The sequence below is a fragment of the Carassius gibelio genome, chromosome A20 (genome assembly GCF_023724105.1).
Source record: "Carassius gibelio isolate Cgi1373 ecotype wild population from Czech Republic chromosome A20, carGib1.2-hapl.c, whole genome shotgun sequence".
NCBI classification, from domain to species: domain Eukaryota; kingdom Metazoa; phylum Chordata; class Actinopteri; order Cypriniformes; family Cyprinidae; genus Carassius; species Carassius gibelio.
In genome coordinates this window covers 14302748-14320375 of record NC_068390.1, presented here as the reverse complement: position 1 = coordinate 14320375, position 17628 = coordinate 14302748, and the positions used below count along the sequence as shown (strand labels likewise).

General features: G+C 35.3%; 1 protein-coding gene across 2 annotated transcripts in view; it reads right to left on the bottom strand.

The window, feature by feature from the left end:
* Positions 1–17628, bottom strand: part of LOC127938573 (circadian locomoter output cycles protein kaput-like) — a 55325-nt gene that overhangs the window by 36234 nt on the left and 1463 nt on the right. The window contains exons 2-3 of one of the 2 annotated variants that reach the window (XM_052535284.1): positions 8816–8916; positions 8424–8514 (exon numbers count right to left, since the gene is read on the bottom strand). The gene's annotated coding sequence lies outside the window, so the exon portion shown is untranslated. The remainder of the gene's footprint in view (positions 1–8423; positions 8515–8815; positions 8917–17628) is intronic. The other variant, XM_052535283.1, reaches the window with a different exon arrangement.

Below are 17628 nucleotides of genomic sequence, written 5' to 3'. Positions count from 1 at the left end.
TGAGGATGTGAGTCACTCCAGCATGGATCTCCGGTGGAGCTCTGCACGCACGGAGACGCCAGCATGACAACGGTGCCCATCGGCAATGCCATAGCAACCACTCGCACCAAGCGGGGTAAAAATAGATGTGCTGAATTCCACCACCGCAGAGTCTCCCTCTCATATTTTCTCTCTCAGCATTTTCTCCATTCCTCAAGCAGCAATCAACACAATCATCTGTAAATGCTCTTCAAAAGAGAGCTTCTTCAGTATTTGCTTAACTTACGGTAAATAAATGAATCTCAAAAATACAACACACATCCAGCTGACACGTATATATTGGATAAATGTATACTTATCCTCACAAAAATACGTAAGCAGCTTGAAAAAAATGATTCATGTGCACTGAAAAGGTTGAGGAATCCCTTATGGCCAAATATGCAGCACAGTGATGCCATGCTTGAGTTTCCATTTATAACCGTGCTCTTCTCACATCAACTCTGCTTTCCCTGTAAACAAGTAATTACTTTTTTCTATCGGCAGATTTGCATGTTATCTATAGGTATAATTACCTTACAGATAACATGGGTTAAATTGTCAACACGGTGCCGTATGTAAACCATAATTCTCCTTATCCACAAATGACTTCACTCCCTTCTAAGTCTGGAAATGCAAGGGATTACTCACTTGGTGCAAACCCTATTCATATGTCACACCTCTGGACATGAGCTGGAATAGAAGGCATTTAACTGGGAAAGCTCTCTTCTCAGGCCATAAACAGTTTAATATAGCTTAACTCACACAAAACGCACCGAACCCAAAACTGGGAAAAATGTACATTCGAAAAGAAATGAAAAAAGAAGTAGATTTTTGTAATGTCTTTAATTATTTTTATTTTTATTAACAACAGTCTTCAATAACAAAAAGGACAATAACTACAATTATACATATTTGTGATGTGAACTAAAATTGTTTGAGAAAGTCAAAATGTGATATCTGCCACAACACATCTACCAAAAAAAAGGTGTGCTCACAGTGCAAACAAACATACGCTAAAGCCTTTAGACAGGTTCAACATTTAAAAGGCTGAATGATGATGAACGATGCAACGCCTTAACATTATGAGAACAAAATATGACAGATGTCCCTATACTGGCTTATTATACCTAGCCTTATTCTTATTAGATCAAACATAATTGAATGCATCTTGAATAGACTTGGAATCGAATTAAGAACCAAAATCAAATTCAATCACGAGGTGCCTAAACATTCTGACCTGTATGAAAAGTAGTCTATAGCCTAGACTTACATTAAACCGACAGCTATCATACAGAGAGTTTTCACAATCATGTTGATGCGTGTGGCTGCTGAAATGATGATGATAGTGACAGAGCAAAAGTGGCACTTCAGAGACAGGCTGGGATTGCCGTCTGTGTCAAATGCTCTCACAGGTGAGGGCAGGGATGACTGCAACACTGTTACCATGACGATCAGTCCATAAGGAACCACAGTCGACATTTAAAACCAGCCACGGCTTTGATGCACACAAAGGGACATGAGGACCAGCACAAACATAGACCAATTTTAGCAAAAAAACATGCACATACTCTATAATCCAAATCAAAACAGCAAAATATGCTCATCATTCAAACACACTGACGACTGAAACACTACTGGAAGAGATAAAAGAGAGCTGACACAGACAGTTTAAGAAGAAACATACTAACACACATTTACTGGAGGGAAATCACACTTATCCTCCTACAGCAATAAACACAGACAGACAGACAAATGTCATGGGGACAGTGAAGTGATGAGATGGTTTAGTAGATGCAAGCAGTAAACAAACACGTCTATGTAATGAGTTCTCTAATATCCAAACACAGCGGAGAGGTGTTTATATAAACCGTGCCAACATTTAAGCATAAAAGAATGCACTGTCATACCCCGAAACCGCTAAAACTTTGGTTTGTTGGATTATGGAAAAAATTGGTGGGTTGTGATCCAAAAAGTCTGTTCTAAATGAGTCCAGAAAAACAAACTCAAACTAAACACACTGCGTATTGTATAGATGGAAAATTAAATATATTAGTACATATTGCTATATACACTCATCGGCCACTTTATTAGATCACTTGTTCAATTGCTTGGTAACACAAATTGCTAATCAGCCAATCACATAGCAGCAACTCAATGCATTTAGGCATCTAGATGTGATGAAGACAACCTGCTCAAGTTCAAACCGATTGAGTACCAACTGAGCATTGTTTATACGCCACAGCGTACCAGAGTATTGCTGCGGACCATGTCTATCCCTTTATCCCTTTAAGGGGGAAGTCGTGGCCTAATGGTTAGAGGGTTGGACTCCCAATTGAAGGGTTGTGAGTTCTAGTCTCGGGCCGGACAGAATTGTGGGTAGGGGGAGTGCATGTACAGTTCTCTCTCCACCTTCAATACCACGACTTAGGTGCCCTTGAGCAAGGCATCGAACCCCCAACTGCTCCCCGGGCGCCGCAGCATAAATGGCTGCCCACTGCTCTGGGTGTGTGTTCACAGTGTGTGTGTGTGTGTGTTCACTGCTCTGTGTGTGTGCATTTCGGATGGGTTAAATGCAGAGCACAAATTCTGAGTATGGGTCACCATACTTGGCTGAATGTCACTTCACTCACTTTTATGACTACAGTGTACCCATCTTCTGATGGCTACTTCCAGCAGGATAATGCACCATGACACAAAGCTCAAAACATCTGAGACTGGTTTCTTGAACATGACGATGAGTTCACTTTACTCAAATGGCCTCCACAGTCACCAGATCTCAATCCAATAGAGCAGCTTTGGGATGTGGTGGAACGGGAGATTCACATCATGGATGTGCAGCCAACAAATCTACAGCAACTGCATGATACTATCATGTTAATATGGACCAGAATCTCTGAGGATTGTTTCCAATACTTTATTGAATCTATGCCATGAATAATTAAGTCAGTTCTGAAGGCAAAAGGGGGTCCAACCTGGTACTAGCAGTACTAACTGTTCTTGTGCTGGAACTGTTTAAAATTACTTGAGTGTGTAAGCAAGTACAAATGATAAACTTTCACTTATGGTTCAATTTTGCAATTAATCTACAGATCACATGCATGCTGAACCCTGGGGCCTGGTCCATACGGATCATGGATTAACTACGATATGTTCAACCCCTAAAAACCCTTAATAAAATTGAGCAAATCTAAAAAAATTAATACCCATTTTTCTGCTGTATATTATAATGCTGTCTAGCCTAAATTTACTTGTAGCATAAAAATGACTTACTCAGTTTTATAATGTTTTTATTAGGGCCGGGACTTTAACGCGTTAATTGAGATTAATTAATTACACAAAAAATAACGCGTTAACTAAGATTAATGAATTACAGAAAAAAAATCCCGCATTTTTAATAACTTATTTTTGCACCGCTGAACGTTTCTCACTGGATTTGTTTCGGCGGACCGATTATACTGGAGCACCAACTAGCGTTCGCTTCGCATATCACTGCAGCACATTGAGCGTCAAGTATCACCTCAACGCAAAACATATAGCAGCTAGCGTGGACTTTACACTTTATGTTGAACTATGTATTATTTTGTTGGTGCAACAGTTTATGTTGAACTCTTTATTGTTTTGGCCAAGGTTATTGAGAGTTGGACTTAGTATGTTATGGCCTCTGAAGCAACAGAGAGATGTTTTCTAATAGTCAGGGTTTCCAATGTTCTGAATGTAATTGACAGTATTGTGTTTTACTTAAAAAACTCTTTACAGAAGGTTCCAGCACCTATAAGCTTCCTGAATTTCTGAAATGTACTATTTCTAAATTGTTTTTAAATATGCTATTGCTACACTTCATGGCAAAAATTGCACTGGTCTGCTAGACTTGGTTGAACAAAAATAAACAATATTTTGTTGCTTAAGCTTATGTATTCAGTCATTATTCAATGGTATACTATAAATCCATGTGAAAAAAAAAATTACTTCTCACTGTTCTCAGGTGAAATATTTATATGCGATTAAAATGCGATTAATTTCGATTAATTAATTACAAAGCCTCTAATTAATTCGATTAATTTTTTTAATCGAGTCCCGGCCCTAGTTTTTATTTTTGTTCACTAGTAAATTAATTTTAATATCAGTCATTTATTGCCCACAGCATGAAAATAACATGAAAATTTATATTTAATATTATTTTTAATTTATATTATATTTAATAAAATGTATATATAATATTATATTTAGTTATTTGTATTTTTTTATATTTGATTTTTAATTTTTTTTATTGTCTGAAAAGTTAATTTGTCAAAATTAGTCAGATTAGACCAGTGTTGTGTGAAATGCCCTATTACATAAAGAATATTAACAAAACTATGAAAGGTAAAAGAAAATCCAACCTCTAAAAATAAAATACCCCAAAGTACAAACAGGTAAATCGTTTTACTCAATACAGTTCAGTGAGAGGTTAAGAGAGACAAACCCAGAAGACAGAAGCAGTGAGGGCATTATTACAGATGTGTTTCTTAAGAAAACTTTAAAGGATCGAATGTTTGATAAGCACTCTTTAATAACATGAGGAACACACATTAAACTGTGTCAGGTCATTCTGACTACTTCAAAATTTCATGTTTACCTGCTGTTTCTTTGTGAAATTTACTAGCAAATTCTGAATAAGAAATTTTTTCAGGGCTGACTGATGATGATGAAGGCGCATTCTGGATGCACTATTAATGGTCTAAACGGTCTAAAAAAAAAAAAAAAAATAGTTTCTAGCTTTAAAAAGTCACGCAATTGTTTTTCACAATCAGGTATTGCAGTTATTTCCAAGTATTTGTGGCCATCCCTAATCTCTGTGTCAATTATCTGTCCTGCACATGATAATCACCAAGTAAAGGTAATTTGTGTTACTTCCAGGACACTTTTTTCAGATTTCCCAGGGTAAGAGTACTTTCTGTGAGCTTGCAGTCATTCTCAAGCCTGTGTGCTGCATGGATCTCACAAAAGTGCCCATTGTTAGCATGATGTCCAGCAGATTGCAGACAGGAAAAAGTCTGAGCAATACTGCTTTCCACTGGCAGGGCCTCACAACGCAGCTGGCAGGGGACCCCACAGTGGATTTGCTGTTGCCATTGGTCTGGTCTTTCAGAGAAACGGCGAGGAGCCAACTGCTGGCACTGAGTGGCCAAGTGCCCAGCCGTGAACCCAGCCAGAGGGAGGCAGAGAGCACGGAAGAATGGAACGAAGATTAGAGCCAAAATAAAGTGGCTTATAAAGATGTCAAAACTGCTCATTAAAGCAGATATGCTTGAACTAACAGAGAAGATCTGGATTGGTTTATGCAGGTGATACATTGATTGCTGTCTATGAGCATATGGACTGGCATACTATGGAAAGATAATGTCTCCAAAACAGAACTGAAAACAGGTTTCCCAAGCACTCCTCTTATACATTTTTCAGGGAGGTCAACCTACTTATATATTATTATATAAAAAAGGGCAAAGGAATATTCTAGGTTCTGCAAATTAAGCTCAATCAGCAGCAGATGTTCAAAAATGCTGATTATCACCAATTTTAATATTGATTCCTCCCACATTTTCTTAAAAAAAAAAAAAAAAAATTATATATATATATATATATATAATTGCATTGTGAGGTACCTATAATGGAAGTGGAGGTGAATGGGGCCAATTTTTTTGTAATTGAAATAAAGAGGAAATAAAATTAATATTAGTTTTTTTTATTTATATATAAAAACTTAAAAACCTGAAAATAATAACTGTCGCTTTGACAACTAACTGAAATAAGTCCTACACATTTGTACAAATAAATACATCTGAATAAAAAAATTACTAAAACATTTTTAAATTAAAATTAAAACTAGGAACATAACAATAAAACTATGAATAAATACTTTAATTGTTCATAAATAAACACTGGTACGTGCATTAGACATAGTGTGAAAGCGTTTGCAGGCCTCACGTGTGAACCTGTTTGCTGATTTACTGTTGAGCTCACGTGAGACTCTCCCAGTCTAAAGGTGGCTAATCGTGTCCACAGGTCAAACACAGACAAACATCCTATTTCCTCTCCCTTACTCACCTGTTACGCCTGCATGACTCAGAACACGGACACATCTGAACATTCATGTGAATACATAAATAATAGGCGCCATGGAGGAGCTGAATAATCCACTAATCATTCATTAATACCTTATTTAACTCATTAAGATCAAGCAAAATAATAAATGCTACACAAATCAACTACTAACCCAAGAATTTAAGCACACAACAAGCACCAGAGTGAATGTTATGATCATGCCCTCCTCCCACCTTTCTCTAACTATGGCATAAACACACCCCATGTAATATCCTATATATACACATGCCATGATTACTCATCTATCTATAAATATACAATTAGCTTCCTTAAAACCTGTAGTAAACAAATAATTAAAAACAACCAGTAGAACTACAATTGGAAGACATAAAAGTAAGCAAACATAATTGAATCGCCTGAAATGTCAAATGATAGGATTTTCTGTGTTTGGGCATTAATTGGTAACTGTCACAAGCTTTTACCTTCCATAAAGAAATTACATTTAAAAGTAGACTTGTTTTTACACACACACACACACACACACACACACACACACACACACACACACACACACACACACACACACACACACAGACAGATAGATAGATAGATAGATAGATAGATAGATAGATAGATAGATAGATAGATAGATAGATAGATAGATAGATAGATAGATAGATAGATAGATAGATAGATAGATATAGAAATACAACAGAACTACACTTCAACAATTTACCAGATACAGTGTTATATTAACACATAATTAATCATAATTTAGCAGTTGGAAAGCATCACTGACATAATATATTTCCTGAAGACATGCACATTTAGGGGCTGTTTAAACAGAATGTGTTTCTGAATTTGAAATAATAAATAAGAACTTAGCTCTTATTACTGTATTTGGTTGTATTTATTTGTCTATTTTTATTCACTTAAATCTTTTTTTTTTTTCATTTAATTTTTAATTTATATTATATAAATATTATATATATATATATATATATATATTATATAAATATTATATTTTTTCATTTAATTTTTAATTTATTCACTTATTACCAAATATTTGGCAAATCTAAACCTACAAAAAAACAAGTCTGATAACCAACATTTTTCCCCCCACAGTCATCAGAACTGTTTGGAGAAACGTTAACACATTATATACATGGGCTACACTTACATGATGCGTAAATATCTTGCGAAAAGTCTTTAGTGGCCAGAAAATAAAATTAGCATACAGAATAACAGCTGACATGAAGGCCTGTCGTCAGCAAAGCCATGCCATCCTTGGAGAGAAAAAAATTTTTTTTTGCGGGTCTTAAAAATGACACACTGCATTTTTATGGAGGGCAGGAGATTTCTGCCGAGTCATACGGCCTCTCCAATTCCTCGCTTTTCTTTAGTACACAATCACCTCTTTTCCCCCTAACGAGAGAACAACAAAGAGATGAGTGTGACGTGAGGTGGTTTGAAGCCTAGACACTGAGATCACTGGAAACAGCGAGTCGGGGGAGTGTGTGTATGTGGGATCTCCAGGGAAGTTTTTCCTCACTTCTGAATCCCCAATCAGTCATGTAGCCTGCAGCCACATCCAGCCATATGAAAATACAGAAGCAGTGCTTAGTGCTACACACATCACTTACAAATGCAAGCATTGTATCTTCATGCAAATTACACTGCAGGGCTGAGGAAAAAAAAAAAAAAACACAAACCAGCTGTGCAAAATCTGAATAACAATGAGAAAGCAGTCCTACTACAGCAGCACTGGAATGTAAATGGCCTTTATACCATTTACCGTTTCCTTAAAGATTAATTAAGCACACTAACCACAGGGAGTTACAGGGATTTTTTTGGAGAGCTCTAATAGCATTTTTGCTGCTTGTTTAATTTAGCTCATTATTTTTTTTCTTTTTTTGCTTTGCATTTTGCACTTTTAATTGAACTGTGTGCAATCAAATACAATTTATAAAATTGATACTTAACTAATGTTACAAAAGATTTCTATTGGACTCTTTTTGGACTCTTTCTATTGGACACTTTCTATTATTGTATTTAATTCATTTCACTGCAATGAGCTGCACACACATAGAGCTGCAGAAGACGAGGTTTATTTTGGATTGTCATGCACTAGTTCCAATCCCTCTGTCAACGGTCTCTATGATGGAAAAAACTGAACAAATATATATCTATATATTCCCTAAAAATCTCTATAGCTCTGCACTTTAGTTACAGACTGCAGTTGCCATTCTCTTTGAAAAGCAAACAGTGTATACATACATACAGTACATACATAAATACATAAAACCAAGTAAATATATCCTCCTCACAAATCAACGATGTTTCATCTCTCTCCAGTTCAGCCAATTGTGGTTTCATCTCTGGGGCTTGCAGGTTATTAATCTATTAAGTGACTCAGACCTCAGCAAGATTGGATGCAGTCAACAAGAAAATCACAACATTGTCATAAGCACACAGGCCATCATATTATAATTACAAGATGAAGGTGACACAAAATGACTATGGAGCCATTCGTACAGGACATGTGAATTACTTTTAACATGCCATGGATGTGATGAAATGGCCAAAAACAACTATTATCATTCTAATGTTTAACTCCATTACCTGCCACAATAATGTCCTTGAATTGTGTTCATTCTGTGGACCGTCAAACGTAAAAAATAAAAAATAATAACTTTTCACCATTTTTTCACCATCTTACCTTCTTTATGTTGGGAAGGTTGCAGAAGGGCTTCTGTGGACTGTCATTGAGCGCTTTACTTCCAAACAAAAAAAAACTCAAACCCAATGGTGATGGAAACCCTGCAAAGGCAAAAATAAATGTTCAAGCATTCTCACTTCACTTTCTGACAATCAAAAATAAATATCATTGAGAACAAACAAAACTATTTGAAACACATATAACCATAAAAGACAGCAGGCTCTCTGTGAGGATTTGGGTGATTATTTAAGTTAGCTTTAAGAATATTTTAAAGGCGTCTTATCACAATTTGCTGACTATTATTCTGCACTGAAATGTGTCAACAATCCAGGTCATGGTTTATATGTGCGTGTGCTGTGTGGAATTTGTGTCAAGTTATAAGAAATGTTCTGCGTCCACCCGCTCACTTTTCTGCTCATCCCAGAGGTTCTGATTAGAGGTGAAATCACAACTAAAACATTTGGGTCTTCACACATACATACACACGCACACACAAACCCAAATAATTGGGCTTCTGCTGCAGTGAAATAAAATACTGTCCTTACATTTAAACATCTTGCTGTTTTCATTTCACCTCTAATCATAAATCGAGTCCAACCCAAAAGGGAAATCTTAGACCTAAATATCACAGGATGACAACTGGCTGTCAATACCGAAGGAGCCGGTTCAATCCCTGGAACATTTATTCATTTTTCAGGTTTTATCCAAATACTACAACAAAATCCATTTGAATCAAGACAAAAGAAGAGAATAAAATGGACCTTCACCCGGGCTCCACTGTCACCACAAGTCTAGTGGGACATCACACAGCAATTCTAGTGCTGTTAGTGGCACTGGATTAAGCTGTCTGGTGACTAAATATATATCAGCAAACTGGCTGGACAAAATACAGCCTGCCTTTTTAATTCAGTGGTGACCTATAATGGTTTATCATTTAAAATAATTAAGAAAAATAGGCTTGTCTTATGAAGAGGTTTTTGGTTAGCGTGTAGAGTCCTCTCAACAGTTTAGGAAAAAGTGTTAATTAGCGATGGTTGCTAAGGCAATTACAGTTGACATGGCAAGCTCGAATGATTGCCTGACTTACACAACTTCCAGGAGTACGGAAAAACCTGCAAACTTACCAGGTTGGCACAATCAGTTTTTTAGGGCTCTACAATTTGACTAAAACAGTGATTATTTATATATGACTATAAAATAATAATAATAAATCACAATTACTATAATTTATATTATAATTGTTGCAAAATAAAAAATATATAAATTTTAAACCACAAAAGTGGCATAAAAATAAACTTGACAACCAAAAATCAAAAAATATCTAGATTTTCTTCCATAAAGACTTGCCTAACAACTTGGTCTCAGGTGGTTTCAGTCCTGTTTACACTCACACAGTAAGAATGATTCACATCAACAGTGAAGCGACTCGGTTAATGCTTACGATTCATCTTCACTTCACAAATTCATGGCATTTATATGCGTTCAAGCTAAATGTTAAATTAGTGATGTGTCCTTAAATGGCAAACTGTAAAAGATGAAACCCTTGCTGGCAAACCACCAATGACCCAACCTGATGAAAACACAGGACTAGTATTCCTCTGCGATATGCTATCTATATTTTACAAGTGTTTTGACTTTATAGGTGATGGATCCTTGCCAACTGGTTTACATCCAACAAACCAAGCATCTGATAATTCAAACAACTGCTTACTGTATATATGGAACCAAAAGAGCGATCACGCATCAAATTTAGAATGACAAAGATAAAACTGCTTTATTGAGTCCACGTGACGGTAAATCAAATTTACACCAGAACTAACAATGGCAAGGAAGAAATCATTGTAAACACTGTTGTAAAGCTTTTACAATGTTGTTGTTTTTTTAACTGGTTACCATCTGCACCAAAGTGGCAACAAACAGAAAATAAAACAAAACAATGAAGTTTCATACACTCCCACTGGCTAATCAAATCAAATAAACATCCCCGCCCCAATACCATTGATTGAACCAATAGAAAAGTGCAAGTTCTATGCCACTTGCACAAACCGCAGTTCCATTTGCTACCACTGGCACTATTTATGATTTATTTTTATATATTCAACCTGCTGGTGAAAATTACAGATCAAAATCATTCACATGAAGTCTTTTCTTGCAAGAAGTTGAATCATCGAATCAACAACCAACGGACCGGACCAAGATCCTGTCCAACCTTTTTTTTCTTTTCAAAAATCCATTTCACTTGTATGTATGCAACAATATTGAAGAAAGAATCAGTCGCTACTTCCATTACATCACGACTTTAAAACATAACTGCCTTGACCAGTTAACTATGCTTTTGATCTTACACACACAGTTCTCTGAAGCGGAGTCCAATGTGAAACGCAGGGCGCGAGAGTGTACAGTGAGCAGAGGGAGTCATGCATGCATGCAGGTTTGGGTGGAGTGGGTGGATGTTGAGAGCTCTGGTCATCCAAAAGGACTCATCACTCCAACCCACACTCCCACAATAGTCACATATCCCTCTGGACACAAAGCTGGCACCAAGCATCAGCCTATAGGGTCCCTCTGAGACTGCCAAACCAAACTGACATCAGCTTCAGTTTCATCCCTTGAAGAGCAAGGAGAAAATGTAGGATGACAGTGGAAAACTCCTTCACCACCCAATAAAATGTTAGTTTTCTGAACAATTACTAATCAAACTAATCGAACACAAAAGCTGAATGGAAACTATCATTCCCATCGCTCTCTGACTGACTGACATTTGCAGAGTGGATATGGACACAAGATGCTTGAAGGTTTCTAAATGGAAAGTTGATTTTAATTAGAGGCCTTGGTATCTATGTGGGCAGAACTGAATGTCATTTGGCAAGCAGGAAAGACCATCTCAGAGAGTCTTATAAATGGCGGCATGCAATAGAACAACAGCTCAGATGGCCTCTTGACCCAAAATTATTCTCAAATGGAAAGCAAACAATAGAGAACGATCAGCTAATGGCCTAATAAGCATTCGGGTTTAAAGTGCCCCTATTATGGAGTCTTATACAATAGGTTTACATGCATGCAAGTTCAAAAAAATGCTTTCATTTTCTAAAAATATGCATTTAATATCACCTAATTTTCCAGCGATTCTCAAACAATTCATTCGAAGCAGTTCTAAGATTCAGTCTCTCGAAAGAAACCCGACCCTGCTCTGATTGGTCAGATGGCCCAGTCTGTTTGACTGATTTTAGTGCACACAGTGAATGTTGGAACTCACACTGCATGAAAGGCAATATTTGAAATGGGATAATAGGGGCACTTTAAAACTGTGCAAATATACAACACAATTAACAATGTTAACAAATGGCCAAAGTACGCAAACGAATGTGTCTACAAATAAACTGAAGGCACAAATAGAAAAAAGCTCAATGGTAAGTTTAATGGAGGGGGGGGACTAAATACTTTATGAAGATAAAGACAGAAAAGAGGGAAAAAAATGTATAATATAATGTTATTATTACGATTGGTTGCCCCAGTCAACAGCCAAGACCAAACAGGAAGTGGTGAGACTGCACTTGTCAGCCTCCATCTCTTGGTACATCCATAACTAAGGTCATTTGCACAAATTGAGGAAGTAAGAATGACCACATGGCTTAATTTAAAAAGGTCTTCATCGGTTTCAGACATTTCGGCAAAATCACATTATTTTGAATTTGTTAACATTAGTTATGCAAGTATTATGAAATAATGTTGAACAATACTATGAGCATTTATTAATTTACTGTAGGGCTGCTCAATTATGACAAAAGTCATAATGGTCAATTATTAACTTTAAATTGTAATTGCGATTCACAATTTACTATAAATGATGTTTATACCATTGTTGGAAGTAACTGCATGTCGTTTTTTATACAAAGATAAACAAGCTGAAAACTCTGAAAAACTGAACTAAAAACTGAAAAACGTATTGCTTTTCTATAGTATTAAGACACAAATGTCAAAAATAATTTTGGGGGATTTTTCATCAGATTTGTTTCCTCTTTAAATAAAAAAAAAATAAAAAATATGCATGTTATTATAATGTTATACTAAAACTAAAATTAAAAGTGGAAAACCCTTAAGAAAACCTGTAGAAAGGGAAAAACATATCTTAAGCACACAGAATAACATAAGTGGACTTTGAATGATTAATTGTGGCTTTGAACAATTATAATCTTGATTATTATTTGATAAATTTTTATCTTATCATTTTATCTATAAACTGTATACGATTATTGTAACCAACAAACAGCAATTATCATATCATAACATATGATCATATCATAAACAATACTGACAGATTTTAAAAATGCAATAAAATAATTGTGCATTATTTGTTTACGATGCCTAATTAACTAACATTAATGAAACAAATCTTATTGTGAATGACTTTTTTGCTTCATATCCTATACTTATTTTATACTGTTTAATTATTTATTTTTTACTGATTACAGTGCTGTCCAGATGTGAATAGCTCCATGAATGAACACACTTTAATCAAAAGCCTGACACTGTACAGAGCCAACAAGGTCAGAACGGCATTGTGTCAGCAGCTACGTGTTCAGTAGTGCCTTTCAAGTACAATACGATATCTTTGCAAATCAAGGTAGGCTAATCAAGATCTGTTGTTGTGCTCTTTGAGAATTGCTGGGTGGCCAGAAGTTTATACTTTAGGACCTTATACAGTAGGTATGATTAAAATTTGGACCACAGAAATCAAAAGACAACATCCCATATGCTATTCAAAAGTTTGGGGTGAGTTTAATCTTTTTAAAAGGAGTCTCAAAATATAGGAAACAGTAATATAAAACTGCCTTCTTTTTAATTAACATTTTTTAAAGGTCTTTTGTTCATGTGATGTAAAGCTGAATTTCCAGCATCATTATTCCTTCAGTGTCACATGATCCTTCAGAAATCATTCTAATATGCTGATTCTTATTATTATTATTAAGAGCAATGTTTAAACAGTTGTGCTGCATAATATTGACTCCTCATTATAAACACAACATACATTCCAAGAGTGTTCACCACTATTAATATGTTGTTTGTTTTTTTGTAATTAGCTAACAGTTTGTAGATTCTTCATGTGTGAACATTTATCAAATAATATGCTCCTTAGACGTCAGAAACCATGACCATGTCCGCAAGATAAACTGACCAGAAAAACGCTTTATGAGCACAGCCAAGACCACCATGTGTAGTTTGCTTCTGCTACTACAATGCTTGCTTTAATGCCCAGCCTCCACATCCCAAACCACAGAGTTCATCACCCATAACACTTTTCCCAGTATTATAAACACTTTCTCAGAAAATCAAAACCTTAACCCAAGAGATTGTTTTGAATGTAACCAAAGACTTTGATCTGAATCGCCCACAGGACCACATAATGAGATATTAACATCTCATTTCTTTGATAATTTCTTCATGAGAAGTAACAGTAAACATCTATTTTAAAAAATCCTGATCACAATTTCCACTATGCAAGAAGTACTCTCATTGTAACTTACTTCTCTAATAAACAGAAAAGTATGGCCTTCATTTAGGTCAAATTATAATAACTATTTAATAACTAATTAGGTTTGAGTATAAGTAACCTTTCGCATTTATGCATATAAACAGGCATGTTGAATTTGTACCATCTACTGATTTGTACCATTTTTGATAAAAACTACCTAACTACAGTAACATGAGTATTTGTAATTTGTTACTTCACACTCCTGGTGACAAACCATTGAATGGAAGGTTTTGTTACAAATAACACACTCTGTGACCTGCCTGACTCCTGTGCTCTCTATATAGCCTTTCCATCCTACATAACAGTTTAATTACTAAACATACAAACACACACCTCATTTATTTACAGCTCACATACACTAGGAGTGTGCGATATCACAATTGTGGTGATTGTGGACGATTAAAATGTCTCCACGATCTGCTTTTGAAAAATATCTTAGTATTGTGCACATTTTATCAGTTGGAGTTCTGGCGACTTTTCGATTCGTTTTTGGCGTGCACACATCATAATCACACTGTTAAACATTTCATTTGCATGCACATACACTAAAAAGCCTATCAAACAGCACCAGATTACTGGACTGAAGTTATCTTTCACATCTGATTGCACTAATACCGTCAAAAACACACAAAGCTAACATGTAAACACAGTTGTTATGTCTAAAGTGAAAGTAAATGGCAGAGAGAAAGAAAAAATGCGTGCAGGTCTTAAAGTGATAGCAGACTAAGGGTCCGTTTCAATCACCTCTCTAGTTCAGTAGGACTCTAATCAGGGAGTTGACCATTTTAAGGTCTGTCTCAAACACAAAATCCTGCCAGTGCACTGGAACATTTGCTCCCTAAAAAATCCCACAATACAGCACAAAATCTAGGGAACATCGATGCACACTATGCACCCTTACCGGAAATCACATCACAAATCTTGAAGCTCAAAACATAAACCACACAAGCCAGCTCCATAAATTGAATTACAAACAATAGAAGATTTGAAAAGACAAACCATTTTTTTAAAGTATATTCCATCATAAACCTACATCGCTAGACAAGTAGTGAACACATCTAGATAATATTCGCTGAAATGTTATGACATGTAACAGAACAGTGTGTTTTAAGGGAATAAAAAATTATATTAAAAAGAGATTGTTCCTGCCTGTTGTTAATTAATACCAGTGACATTCCACAATGTTGTCCGATGACATTGTACATAGTCATGTTGCCAGAAATTGAGTAATCCCTTTCCCAATATGCAGGTAGTCAGGGAAATTACCAGTTCCTGGATTCGTACACGATATACTGATTCACGAGATTAGGAGCTAGGGAGCTGATTGAAACGCTCCCTAATAGTACTAAACATGCTGCAGCTTGTCATTAAAGAGAATTTTTTCACCCAAAAATTTCAATTCTGTCATTATTTACCTACTCTCATGTTGTCCCAAACCTGTATTAATGTATTTTTCTTGTGCTGAACACAAAATAAGATATTTTGAAGAATGTGTGTAACCAAACAGCTGCTGGTCCACGCTGACATTGATAGTAGTAGTAAAAAAAAAAAAAAAAAAATACTAAGGAAGTCACTGGAGACCAGCAACTTTTTGGTTACCCACAATCTTCAAAATAACATTTGTTCAACAGAAGAAAGAAACAATGTAAGAGTCATTAAACGATGACAGAATTGTGTTAATAAAACAAAACACCAAGAGAAAAATCACTAACTGCTCTTGACCAAAAATATTAATAGAGTTGCTTGCTTTAATAAAAATCCAAAATACACAGTGAAATGTAGCCTATATAGTGTTTTTATATTTGTTTAAATATATTTGTTGCAAAATACACCTACTGTACCTGAAGAATAAAGCACTTTTTATTTTATTTGTATGTGTATTTGTAATGTGTATCTTTGTTCTCATTTTTAATAATTTATTTTTAATTATTAAAATAAAATTTTCCACTTTTATCTTTGCCCATTTTTGGTCTAAATATCTGCCATTCTTTTTTATTTGATATTTTGTTACCTTGTTAGGCTTTGTTCTTAGGGAAATTAGTTGGGCTGTGCTGCTCTGACAACTTGCAAAATATTAAAACCAACGTGACAAAGAATCATGATAAAATCACAAAAGCGTGAAAAATCCTGATATGATATTTTAGCCATATTGTCCACCCCTACCTTACACTTTGAGCGGCATATCTTTAATACATAAAACAAAACTCAGAGTTGTAAACCAGCAATTCAGCCAAAGCAGGGTTGTAATAGATCTACAAATGCTGCCAAAGGCAATATCAGCCAGACATGTTAAGTCAGATGGGCATGACTTTGCTGGGGTGACATTGAAGTTGATTTGTCCCAGAATACCCTCACAGACTTAAACTTCATGACCAATTCAATTAATGACTCAACTTGTTCAAACAATGTAAAGGTTCATACAATGGGGACATACAAACAAATCAAATAGACCACAAAGACGTTCAAAAAGTCACAGGAAACATCGTGGGTTTATGATTATCTCATTAGCAAAACAACAATGGAACTAATTTTTTTTTAACTAAATTCTTAATGAATCAATATATCAAATTCGTATACTATTTGAAAGATCTAATTATAATTTATTATGACAGTAAACGTTAGCATTTTTATGAAATGGATGGTTACTAAGGTACATTTTGTACAGAATAACGTTCTGACAAATAACTGCTTTGCCAAAGAAAACCATCTTGTGAGAAAAACATTCTCCACCTCAGTGAAGGACTGGTGTTGATCAAAATGAAGGTGAAAAACAACCTTTCTAGGATTCCTTTTATGGGAATCATGTGGTAGTTTCATTATTCACGTGTACACAGTTTTTCACAAGTTTTTCTGATTAGAAAAACAATGAAGTGATAAACAAACGTACCTTATCCAGAGCGAAATTAAAAATTAAGACACCATGAACAGTGGGGACGGATGGGACATATCCATTTATTATTAAAATCCAGATGTAAAGTGTTAATTTTAACCTTGTTTTTTTTTTTTTTTTTTTTGGTCCACGCTCATGATGTACAGGAGCACTTTTGATTTATAGCTATTAAGTTACATTTAGAAAGAAAGGAACTTAAAATGCAAATTTTACCAGTCCTCATGAAGTCATATTTTGTCTGTTAATGCGGAGCCATGGATGAATCCACTGATCTACAAAATCCCAGTTTCAGCAGAAATGGGAAGTATATGGGAAAATATTACTTACAAATACATTTTTAATTCATTGACTGTTCATACAAAAAAAATAAAATTACTCAATAAAGAGATT